The sequence below is a fragment of the Pipra filicauda genome, unplaced genomic scaffold, assembly GCF_003945595.2.
Source record: "Pipra filicauda isolate LSUMZ 115617 unplaced genomic scaffold, ASM394559v2 scaffold385_size793830_pilon, whole genome shotgun sequence".
Lineage (NCBI taxonomy): Eukaryota > Metazoa > Chordata > Aves > Passeriformes > Pipridae > Pipra > Pipra filicauda.
This window is the reverse complement of record NW_024104515.1, coordinates 19,744-33,253: the sequence shown is the minus strand read 5'-3', so window position 1 is coordinate 33,253 and position 13,510 is coordinate 19,744. Positions and strand designations below refer to the sequence as shown.

At 41.9% G+C, this 13,510-nt stretch overlaps 2 pseudogenes across 1 annotated transcript; both read left to right on the top strand.

The window, feature by feature from the left end:
* The first annotated feature begins 4,873 nt into the window (after positions 1-4,873).
* Positions 4,874-5,813, top strand: LOC120323950 (annotated as a pseudogene).
* A 5,474-nt stretch (positions 5,814-11,287) lies between these two features.
* On the top strand, positions 11,288-13,452 carry LOC120323949 (annotated as a pseudogene). The gene has a single exon (XR_005564899.1). The product of XR_005564899.1 is annotated as an NADH-ubiquinone oxidoreductase chain 2-like (transcript).
* The last annotated feature ends 58 nt before the right edge of the window (positions 13,453-13,510 follow it).

Here is a 13,510-nt window from a genome sequence, read left to right as displayed (position 1 = left end):
ACCCTTACATTCCAAAAGGGCTTACGCTACGGAATAATTTTATTCATTACATCTGAAGCCTTCTTCTTCCTAGGATTTTTCTGAGCATTCTTCCACTCCAGCCTAGTCCCTACCCCAGAACTTGGAGGGCAATGACCCCCTATGGGAATCAAACCCCTCAATCCAATAGAAGTTCCCCTACTTAATACTTCCATTCTCCTGGCCTCAGGAGTTACCGTCACATGAGCCCACCACAGCATTACAGAGGGTAATCGAAACCAAGCTACTCAGGCCCTACTTATAACGGTCTTACTGGGATTTTACTTTACTGCACTTCAAGCAATAGAATATTATGAAGCCCCAGTCTCAATTGCCGATGGAGTTTATGGATCTACCTTCTTCGTGGCTACAGGATTCCACGGCCTCCATGTAATCATCGGATCATCCTTCCTCCTAATCTGCCTCCTCCGTCTCATCAAATACCACTTTACACCCAACCACCACTTTGCCTTTGAAGCAGCGGCTTGATACTGACATTTTGTTGATATTATCTGACTATTCCTCTACATAACAATCTACTGATGAGGATCTTGCCCTTCTAGTATATTTATTACAATTGACTTCCAATCTCGAAAATCTGGATAAAAGCCAGAGAAAGGCAATTAACATAATCCTCTTTATATTTATAATCTCTCTATCACTATGTATTATTCTAACCTCATTGAACCTTTGACTGGCTCAAATAAACCCAGATTCAGAAAAACTATCCCCATACGAAGGTGGCTTTGACCCGCTAGGCTCCGCCCGCCTCCCCTTTTCAATCCGATTCTTCCTTGTTGCAATCCTATTTCTCTTGTTCGACCTGGAAATTGCCCTCCTACTACCTCTACCATGGGCCACTCAACTCCTCTCTCCCCTTACCACTCTGACCTCGACCTTCGCTATCATCTTACTCCTCACGCTTGGATTAATCTATGAATGAAGTCAAGGGGGCTTAGAATGAGCAGAGTAACTACAGAAAGTTAGTCTAATAAAGACAGTTGATTTCGGCTCAACAGACCACAGTCCTACTCCGTGACTTTCTTTATGACCTTCCTACACTTAAGCTTCTACTCTGCCTTCACCCTAAGTAGTCTAGGGTTAGCTTTTCATCGAATACACTTAATTTCCGCCTTACTATGCTTAGAAAGCATACTATTATCTATATACATTGCACTATCCATGTGGCCTATCCAAACCCAAACAACCTCCCCCTCCTTAATGCCTGTTCTCATACTAGCATTCTCAGCCTGTGAAGCAGGCGCCGGCCTAGCAATCCTAGTAGCCTCCACCCGAACTCATGGCTCAGATCATTTACACAATCTAAACCTCCTGCAATGCTAAAAGTCATTCTCCCCACAATTATATTAATCCCCATAACCCTCTTATCACCCTCAAAATTTTTATGATTTAATGTTACTTTTCATAGCTTCCTAATCGCAGCAGCCAGCTTACAATGACTTCCTTTAACCTACTACCCTACCAAGAACTTATCCCCATGACGCGGCACCGACCAAATCTCATCCCCCCTACTAGTCCTATCCTGCTGACTTCTTCCTCTTATAATTTTAGCTAGCCAAAACCACCTCCAACAAGAACCTCCTACACGAAAGTATATCTTTATCACAACCATAATCCTTACGCAGCCATTTATCATCCTAGCCTTTTCAGCTCTAGAATTGATATTATTCTATATCGCGTTTGAAGCCACCCTAATCCCCACCCTAATTCTAATTACACGATGAGGCAGCCAACCAGAACGTTTAAGTGCTGGAATTTACCTCTTATTTTATACACTAATTAGTTCTCTTCCCCTACTAGTTGCCAGCTTATATCTTCACACTCAAACAGGAACCATACATATTACCCTAATAAAACTTTCACACCCCTCTCTTACAGATTCTTGAACAGGCCTCATATCAAGCCTAGCCCTACTACTCGCTTTCATAGTAAAAGCTCCTCTTTATGGACTTCACCTATTACTCCCAAAAGCCCATGTAGAAGCACCAATCGCAGGATCTATACTTCTAGCTGCACTCCTCCTCAAACTTGGAGGTTATGGTATTATACGTGTTTCAATAATCACAAATTCCCTTCTAGACTACCTTCACTACCTCTTCTTAACCTTAGCCCTATGAGGAGCATTAATAACAAGTTCTATCTGCCTGCGCCAAATCGATCTTAAATCACTAATTGCCTACTCCTCAGTAAGCCACAGAGGCTTAGTCATTGCTGCAACAATAATCCAAACCCACTGATCCTTTTCAGGAGCCATAATCCTGATAATTTCACATGGACTTACCTCTTCCATACTATTTTGCCTAGCTAATACAAATGATGAACGCATACATAGCCGCACTCTCCTCCTAACACGAGGCCTACAACCCCTCTTACCTCTCACAGGAATCTGATGGCTTCTAGCCAACCTAACTAATATGGCCCTTCCTCCAACCACCAATCTAATAGCTGAATTAACTATCATAATTGCTCTCTTCAACTGAGCTACCTTTACCATTATCCTGACCGGAGCCGCAACCTTATTGACTGCAGCCTATACCCTCTACATACTCCTTATAACCCAACGAGGACCAACTCCAACTTACATTACTACCACCCAAAACTCGAATACACGAGAACATCTTCTTATAACACTTCACATCCTAACCTCCCTCCTCCTTATTTTAAAACCAGAGCTAATCTCAGGAATCCCCACATGCAAGCATAGTTTTAAACCAAACATTAGACTGTGATCCTAAAAATAGAAGTTAAACTCTTCTTCCCTGCCGAGGGGAGGTTTAACCAACAAGAACTGCTAACTCTTGCATCTGAGCTTAAGACCTCAGCCCCCTTACTTTTAAAGGATAATAGCAATCCACTGGTCTTAGGAGCCATTTATCTTGGTGCAAATCCAAGTAAAAGTAATGGACCTTCCATTAATTCTTAATACATCCATATTCCTAACCTTAACCATTCTTTTTACCCCTATTCTACTCCCCCTTCTATCTAAAAACTACCAGAACTCCCCATCTACTATTATACATACGGTTAAAACTTCCTTTATAATCAGTTTAATTCCTATAATCCTTTCCATCTATTCTAACATGGAAAACACTACTTTCTATTGAGAATGAAAATTCATTACAAACTTTAAAATTCCCCTTAACCTTAAAATAGATCAAGACTCCTTAATATTTTTCCCCATTGCACTATTCGTAACATGAGCTATTCTACAATTTGCAACATGATACATAGCTTCAGAACCTTACACCACAAAATTCTCTCTTTACATCCTAATCTTTCTTATCGCTATACTCATCCTAATCATCGCTAACAACCTATTTCTTCTATTTATCGGCTGAGAAGGAGTTGGAATTATATCCTTCCTCCTAATTGGATGATGACATGGCCGAGCAGAAGCCAAGACCGCTGCACTTCAAGCCGTACTTTATAACCGTATTGGAGACATTGGATTAATTCTCTCCATAGCATGACTAGCATCTTCTACTAATACCTGAGAGATTCAGCAATCATTCTCCTTAAATCAAACACCCCTTCTCCCTCTCATAGGGCTTATTCTAGCAGCTACAGGAAAATCTGCCCAATTGGGCCTCCACCCGTGGCTCCCAGCCGCTATAGAAGGACCAACTCCTGTATCTGCCCTACTTCATTCCAGCACAATAGTAGTCGCCGGAATCTTCCTTCTTATTCGCACTCACCACATATTATGTAGCAATCAAATCGCCTTAACTATGTGCCTTTGTATGGGTGCCTTATCCACATTATTTGCCGCTACATGCGCTCTTACCCAAAACGACATCAAAAAATTATTGCTTTCTCTACATCCAGCCAATTAGGTCTAATAATAGTTACTATTGGCCTAAACCTACCTCAACTGGCCTTCTTACACATCTCCACCCATGCCTTCTTCAAAGCCATACTCTTCCTCTGCTCCGGGTCTATCATCCATAGTCTTAATGGTGAACAGGATATGCGAAAAATAGGAGGACTTCAGAAATTACTTCCCACAACTACCTCATGCCTTACAATCGGAAATCTAGCTCTCATAGGAACACCATTCCTAGCAGGGTTCTACTCAAAAGACCTTATTATGGAAAACCTCAACACTTCATACCTAAACACTTGGGCACTCCTTCTAACCCTCGTAGCTACATCCTTTACCGCAACATATAGCCTACGTATAACCCTACTAGTACAAACTGATTACACCCGGGTCCTTCCCATTACCCCCATCAATGAAAACAATCCAGCAGTTACAAACACAATCACCCGTCTTGCTCTTGGAAGTATCACAGCTGGATTATTAATCACCTCTTACATCTCCCCTGTAAAAACCCCTCCCATGACCATACCACTGACCTCAAAAACCGCAGCCATTATTGTCACAATATTAGGCATTATCCTAGCCCTAGAACTATCAAAACTCACACATACCTTCACCACCCCTAAGCAAAATATGACTATAAACTTCTCAAACACCCTAGGGTATTTTAACCCAATCATACATCGCCTTAGCTCCTCTAAGCTACTAAGCAACTGCCAAAACATTGCATCCCACTTAATTGACTTATCCTGATATAAGAAAATAGGCCCAGAGGGACTGGCAACCCTTCAACTCAAAACATCCAAAATCCTAAATATTTTCCACTCTGGACTAATCAAAACCTATTTAGGATCCTTCGCCCTATCTATCTTAATTATAATTCTATTTACACAGAACTAAGAATTAATGGCCCCTAATTTACGAAAACATCATCCGCTTCTAAAAATAATCAATAACTCCCTAATTGACCTCCCAACACCATCAAACATTTCCGCCTGATGAAACTTTGGATCTCTTCTAGGTATTTGCCTAATAATCCAAATCATCACCGGCCTCTTATTAGCAATACACTACACCGCAGACAGCACCCTAGCATTTACATCCGTTGCCCATACATGCCGAAACGTTCAATTCGGCTGACTCATCCGTAACCTTCACGCAAACGGTGCTTCCTTCTTCTTCATATGCATTTACCTCCACATTGGACGAGGATTCTACTATGGTTCCTACTTATATAAAGAAACCTGAAACACAGGAATTATTCTTCTGCTTACTTTAATAGCAACTGCCTTTGTAGGGTATGTCCTTCCATGAGGCCAAATATCATTCTGAGGTTCCACAGTAATTACTAACCTATTCTCAGCTATCCCTTACATTGGCCAAACACTTGTAGAATGGGCTTGAGGTGGATTTTCAGTTGACAATCCTACACTCACCCGATTCTTTGCTCTTCACTTCCTCCTCCCATTCTTAATTGCAGGCCCCACCTTCATTCATCTAACTTTTTTACACGAAACAGGCTCAAACAACCCCCTAGGCATCCATTCAGATTGTGATAAAATCCCATTCCACCCCTACTTCTCAGTAAAAGATATTCTAGGCCTTTTATTCCTTCTCATCCCACTAATAACACTTGCTATATTCTCCCCTACCCTTTTAGGAGACCCAGAAAATTTTACTCCTGCAAATCCATTAGTTACACCTCCTCATATTAAACCCGAATGATATTTCCTATTTGCATATGCTATTCTACGATCAATCCCCAACAAACTAGGAGGAGTCCTAGCCCTCGCTGCCTCCGTCCTAATTCTATTTTTAACCCCATTTCTCCACATGGCAAAACAACGAACAATAACCTTCCGACCTCTTTCTCAACTCCTATTTTGAATCTTAGTGACAAACCTCCTAATCCTCACATGAATTGGTAGTCAACCGGTTGAACATCCATTTATCATCATTGGACAACTTGCCTCAGCCACTTACTTCACAATTATTCTTATTCTATTCCCCATTACCAGTCTCCTAGAAAATAAGATACTTAACCTCTAACTACTCTAATAGTTTATAAAAAACATTGGTCTTGTAAACCAAAGATTGAAGGTCACCCCCTTCGTAGAGTTTTCTAAAAATATTCAAGCACCCCAACTTTCTAATCAATACGACCATCAAGGGGAGGGGCCCCCCCCTCCCCCCCATACCCTATGGTATGTACTACTTTGCATTACATTCTCCACCACATTAGACATAACATCCATGTCGGAAAATCGGGTACACCATTATTGCAAAACCAACCAAATTTTCATGCTTTCTCCCATACAACCCAAACCAAGACATAAACATACCTAGGCACATGTCTACTTAACCCCATACCATGTCATGTTCTAGGAATAATTCCGCTAAACGAACTAAAACCTAAACTCGTTAATTTTCGCATAAATTCCTTTACAATACGAGGAACGTCACAGGACCTAGAATCCACCGTTCAGGACCCCTCACCACTTAACCTTTCTCTACGCGCTGACCAAGAAGTGCTGGGTTATTTATTAATCGTACCCCTCACGAGAAACCAGCAACCCGGCGTTAGTAATGTTTATCATGTCCAGCTTCAGGTGTATTCTTTCTTCTGCCCCTAAAAACCCGCTCTCATAACTTGCTCTTTTTCGCCTCTGGTTCCTCGGTCAGGGCCATAACTTGCTTAATTTTCCTAAACTTGCGCTCCGTTACTAATGGTTGGGGATGCTTGGCCAACTCGGACCTCGTGATCGCGGCATTTTCTCTTTTCTAAACTTTTGGTTTTTTTTTTTTGGGTAGATCTCAATAAGCCCTTCAGAGTGCTCCGCCAGTGGGCTACCATATATGGTGGACGTGTGCGCCTTATGGTCGGCGAGCGGTTTGCTCACTTTCGCGTGTAAATTAATGATATGGTATGCAGGATGCTACTCGGTCTCATGCTGTTGCACTGATTCACCGTCAGGCGCTATTGGCTTGGCTCTTCAATTACGTCTCTCATCAAGTTGCAGTTTAATTAAGGCACGCAAGACATGATTTTTCTCATTTTTTCTTGTCAATTTTGCAAAAAAATCACAAAAATTTTGTCATTTTTGCAATGATCTAGGGACCTTTCCGCTTTTCATCATTAATTTTTGTTTTAAAAATTTTTTACAAAAATTTTAAATTTTACAAACATTCCATTCCCCTAATTTACCAATTAACTAAGTTTGCATCATCAATTCGTTAAAATTTTTTATCCAACTAAACTCCCCCCACTATTTTCCTTTCATCATTCGTTTGTTCATTCGTTCATTATACACAAACTCACCCCACTATTTTCCTTTCATCATTCGTTTGTTCATTCGTTCATTATACACAAACTCACCCCACTATTTTCCTTTCATCATTCGTTTGTTCATTCGTTCATGATACACAAACTCACCCCACTATTTTCCTTTCATCATTCGTTTGTTCATTCGTTCATTATACACAAACTCACCCCACTATTTTCCTTTCATCATTCGTTTGTTCATTCGTTCATTATACACAAACTCACCCCACTATTTTCCTTTCATCATTCGTTTGTGCATTCGTTCATTATACACAAACTCACCCCACTATTTTCCTTTCATCATTCGTTTGTTCATTCGTTCATTATACACAAACTCACCCCACTATTTTCCTCCCACTCATCTATCTACTTAACTAATTATCCTAATCACCTACCCTCCCTCTTTCAACCTCATTACCCCAACCAACACCTCACCTACAGACTCCTCCAATGATTAACCCCAAATCTTCCCTCCCCTCTCAGAAAAAAAGGAATTAAACCTTTATCACCAACTCCCAAAGCTGGTATTTTCATTAAACTCTTTCCTGAACCTCCTCCCCCCTAAACTGCCCGAATTGCCCCCCGGGACAACCCTCGCACAAGCTCTAGCACAACAAACAACGTTAACAACAGACCCCAACCTGCAACTAAAAATTGTCCCACCCCCCAAGAATAAAACATAGCCGCACCCGCAAAATCTAACCGAACAAACGAAACACCTCCACTATCCACCGTACCCAACCCTAATCACCGTAACTCGGATAACCCTATAATAAATGCCCCTCCCCCCAACGCTAAAACTAACCCAACACCATACCCCACAACCCGCCAATCCCCCCAAGTCTCAGGAAACGGATCTGCTGCTAATGAAACTGAATATACAAAAACCACTAACATTCCGCCCAAATATACCAAGAACAATACTAACGACCCGAAAGACACCCCTAAACTCATCAACCATCCACACCCCACAATAGACGCCAACACTAGTCCCACTACTGCATAATAAGGAGAAGGATTAGAAGCAACTGCTAACCCCCCCAAAACAAAACTAACACTTAAAAAAAGTATAAAATACGTCATAACAATTCCTGCTTGGGCTCTATCCAAGACCTTTGGCCTGAAAAACCACCGTTGTAATTTCAACTACAAGAACATACAACCTTAACAAACTCATCTGCTCCATACAACCAATCAAACTCCTCCTCACACCTCCAACTCCCCAATCAACATATTTTTGTTCTCCATTAAATCACCTCCCACGACCAAAAATCCACTAACCAAGCCAATCTCAAACCTACATTTACCAGTTCCACAACTAAAACGTAAACCCCAATAACAACCACTAAACCCAAAATAACTTAGGTTCTTGTAGCTTACAATAAAGCATAACACTGAAGATGTTAAGACGGCTATTACACATACCCCAGGACAAAAAAGACTTAGTCCTAACCTTACAGTTAGTTCTTGCCAAATATATACATGCAAGTATCCGCATTCCAGTGAAAATGCCCTCAATACCTTAAAAAGACAGCAGGAGCAGGCATCAGGCACACCATCCAGATTGTAGCCCAAAACGCCTTGCCTAGCCACACCCCACGGGTACTCAGCAGTAATTAATATTAAGCAATAAGTGTAAACTTGACTTAGTTAAAGCAACTTATCAGGGTTGGTAAATCTTGTGCCAGCCACCGCGGTCACGCAAGAAACCCAAATTAACTTTATACGGCGTAAAGAGTGGTTTTTCATTATCACTTAAACTAAGGCTGAAATGCAACCAAGCTGTTATAAGCATAAGATGCATCTAATACTTCCATAAAATTACCTTAGCTCTATGACCAACAAAACTCCACGAAAGCCAGGACACAAACTGGGATTAGATACCCCACTATGCCTGGCCCTAAATCCTGATGCTTTTGCCACTTAAGCATCCGCCTGAGAACTACGAGCACAAACGCTTAAAACTCTAAGGACTAGGCGGTGCTCCAAACCCACCTAGAGGAGCCTGTTCTATAATCGATAACCCACGATACATCCAACCATCCCTAGCCAAATCAGCCTATATACCGCCGTCGGCAGCCCACCCCTAAACTGAGGGTACAGCAGTGAGCACAATAGCAACCCCCCCGCTAGTAAGACAGGTCGAGGTATAGCCTATGAGATGGTAGAAATGGGCTACATTTTCTAACATAGAAAACCTTACGACAAGAAGTGTGAAATCACTCCTAAAAGCCGGATTTAGCAGTAAAGCAGGATAATGATGCCTCCTTTAAACTGGCTCTGAAGCACGTACATACCGCCCGTCACCCTCCTCACAAGCTATGCCTAATTTTATGCATAATGACTTCTAAAGCTAGAGATGAGGCAAGTCGTAACAAGGTAAGTGTACCGGAAGGTGCACTTAGTCTATCAAGACGTAGCTATAATTAAAGCATTCAGCTTACACCTGAAAGATATCTGTTTGTACCAGATCGCCTTGAAGCCTAGCTCGAGCTCTTTTACCAAATTGTATTAACTAAATCATGCCGCCCACTAAATCAAAGCATTCTCTCATTCAACCTAGTATAAGCGATAGAAAGGTCAACTCAAGACGCGATAGAGATTATGTACCGTAAGGGAAAAATGAAATAGCAATGACAAGCCAAGCATTAAACAGCAAAGACTAATCCTTGTACCTTTTGCATCATGATTTAGCAAGAATTTCCCAAGCAAAACGTCAATTTAAGCTTGCCCCCCCGAAAACCAAGCGAGCTACTTACGAGCAGCTATTCACTGAGCAAACCCGTCTCTGTTGCAAAAGAGTGGGATGCCTCGTTAGTAGGGGTGAAAAGCCAACCGAGCTGGGTGATAGCTGGTTGCCTATGAAACGAATCTTAGTTCTCTCTTAATTCACCCCCTAGGACCACACTCATCCTTCATGAGACGAATTAAGGGTTATTTAAAGGAGGTACAGCTCCTTTAAAAAAGAATACACTCTCCCCCAGCGGATAAATTAAATTGTATCTTCATTGTGGGCCTTCAAGCAGCCATCATTAAAGAGTGCGTCAAAGCTCAACACCTAAAAATTCAAACCTTCTTATGACTCCCTCATCCCCAATAGGCCAACTTATAATAAATAAGAGAATTAATGCTAAAATAAGTAACTAGGGACTCCCTCTATGGCGCAAGCTTACATTATCTCATTAGTAACAAACCACAGGATATCTTCTAACCCTAACAAGGCCCTATATCCAAGATTCTGTTAACCCACCTACGGAGCGCCTCTCAAAGATGATTAAAATCTGTAAAAGGAACTAGGCAAATCCAAGGCCCGACTGTTTACCAAAAACATAGCCTTTAGCTAAACCAAGTATTAAAGGGGAAACCTGCCCAGTGACAATACGTTCAACGGCCGCGGTATCCTAACCGTGCAAAGGTAGCGCAATCAATTGTCCCATAAATTGGGACCTGTATGAATGGCTTAACGAGGTCTTAGCTGGCTCCTACAGATAATCAGTGAAATTGATCTTCCCGTGCAAAAGCAGGAATAACTTCATAAGACAAGAAGACCCTGTGGAACTTTAAAATCTGCTACCACCCTCCATAAACAATAACCCTCCACAGGACTCACTCCCCTAAGATTTTATTGGTATGCATTTTTTGGTTGGGGCGACCTTGGAGATAAACTCAACCTCCAAAAACCAGACAACCCATCTTGACCAAGAACTACTCATCAACGTACTAATAGTAACCAGACCCAAGACAATTGATTAATGAACCTAGCTACCCCAGGGATAACAGCGCAATCTCCTTCAAGAGCCCACATCGACAAGGAGGTTTACGACCTCGATGTTGGATCAGGACATCCTAGTGGTGCAACCGCTACCAAGGGTTCGTTTGTGCAACGATTAATAGTCCTACGTGATCTGAGTTCAGACCGGAGCAATCCAGGTCGGTTTCTATCTATGCTATAACTCCTTCTAGTACGAAAGGACCGAAGAAGTAAGGCCTATGCCACAAGCACGCCTTCGCACCCAGTAATGAACCCAACTGAATTACTCAGAGCTCTACCATATACCTCTTCCTAGAAAAGGACCGCTAGCGGGGCAGAGCTTGGTAAATGCAGAAGGCTTAAGCCCTTTACCCAGAGGTTCAAATCCTCTCCCTAGCTCCACATTAAACATATGGTAGTTCACTCTGCTCTGACTTACCTCATCATATCATTATCCTATGCTCTATCCATCCTCATCGCCGTAGCATTTCTTACCCTAGTTGAACGTAAAGTCTTAAGTTATATAAAAGCTCGAAAAGGACCCAACATTGTAGGGCCATTTGGTCTCCTACAGCCCATAGCAGATGGGGTAAAACTATTTATCAAAGAACCAATCCGTCCATCGACTTCATCCCCCTATTTATTTATAGCTACTCCTATCCTAGCCCTTCTCCTAGCAATTACAATCTGAGTACCCCTCCCTCTACCCTTTCCCTCTCTGACCTAAACCTGGGAATACTTTTCCTCCTAGCCCTATCCAGCCTAGCAGTTTACTCAATCCTATGATCAGGATGAGCTTCCAACTCAAAATATGCCCTAAGTGGCGCCCTCCGAGCAGTCGCACAAACCATTTCCTACGAAGTCACCCTGGCTATTATTCTCCTATCTGTAATTATTCTAAGCGGTAACTACACCCTTAACACCCTTGCTACAACTCAAGAACCCCGTTACCTCATTTTCTCCTCCTGACCTTTAGCAATAATATGGTACATCTCCTCACTTGCTGAAACAAATCGTGCCCCATTTGACCTCACAGAGGGGGAATCTGAACTAGTTTCGGGATTTAATGTAGAATATGCCGCAGGCCCATTCGCCTTATTCTTTCTCGCTGAGTATGCCAATATTATACTAATAAATGCACTCACAACCATTTTATTCCTAAATCCTAACTCACTTAACCTCCCTCAAGAGCTCTTCCCTTTGACGCTAGCCACAAAAACCCTTCTCCTTTCCGCAGGCTTCTTATGAATCCGAGCCTCCTACCCTCGATTCCGCTATGATCAACTCATACATTTACTCTGAAAAAACTTCTTACCCCTAACACTAGCCTTATGCCTATGGCACACCAGCCTCCCCATCTCGTATGCAGGCTTACCCCCCTACCTAAGGCACCTCAAGGAAATGTGCCTGAACCTACAAGGGTCACTATGATAAAGTGAACATAGAGGTACACCAATCCTCTCATTTCCTAGACTTAGAAAAGTAGGAATCGAACCTACACTAAAGGAATCAAAATCCTCCATACTCCCTCTATATTATTCTCTAGTAAGGTCAGCTAATTAAGCTATCGGGCCCATACCCCGAAAATGATGGTTCAACCCCTTCCCCTACTAATGAATCCTCAAGCCAAATTAATCTCCACAATAAGCTTACTCCTGGGGACCTCTATTACAATTTCAAGCAACCATTGAATAACAGCATGAGTCGGTTTAGAAATTAATACTCTAGCTATTCTCCCCTTAATCTCTAAAAACCACCACCCACGAGCCATTGAAGCCTCTACTAAGTATTTTCTAACCCAAGCAACCGAATCCACACTGCTCTTATTTTCCAGCATGACCAACGCATGATTTTCTGGCCAATGGGATATCACCCAACTAACCCATCCCATATCATGCATATTATTAACAATTGCAATTTCTATCAAACTAGGCTTAGTCCCATTCCACTTCTGATTTCCAGAAGTCCTTCAAGGTTCTTCCATAACAACATGCCTCCTACTGGCCACAATCATAAAATTTCCACCAATTACCTTATTTTATCTTACCTCCCCATCACTTGACTCTACCCGCCTATCCCTAATAGCTATCGCTTCAGCAGCCCTAGGAGGTTGAATAGGACTTAATCAGACACAAACTCGTAAAGTCTTGGCTTTCTCATCCATCGCTCATCTTGGATGAATAACTATTATTCTCAACTATAACCCCAATCTGACCTTAATTACCTTCTATCTCTACACTATCACAACTTCCGCTATCTTCTTCATGCTTAACACAACCAACACCTTTAAATTATCCACCGTGATAACCACATGAACTAAGATCCCCTCATTATCTACAATTTTTATACTCACCCTCCTCTCCCTCGCAGGTCTCCCTCCTCTGACAGGATTCCTAACTAAATGATTAATTATTCAAGAACTGACTAAACAAGAATTGACTATAACAGCCACAACTATTGCCTTACTCTCCTTACTCGGACTTTTCTTCTACCTACGCCTAGCCTACTGTGCAACCATCACACTACCCCCACACTCCACTAACTATATAAAACAATGGCAAACTAACAAACCAACCAA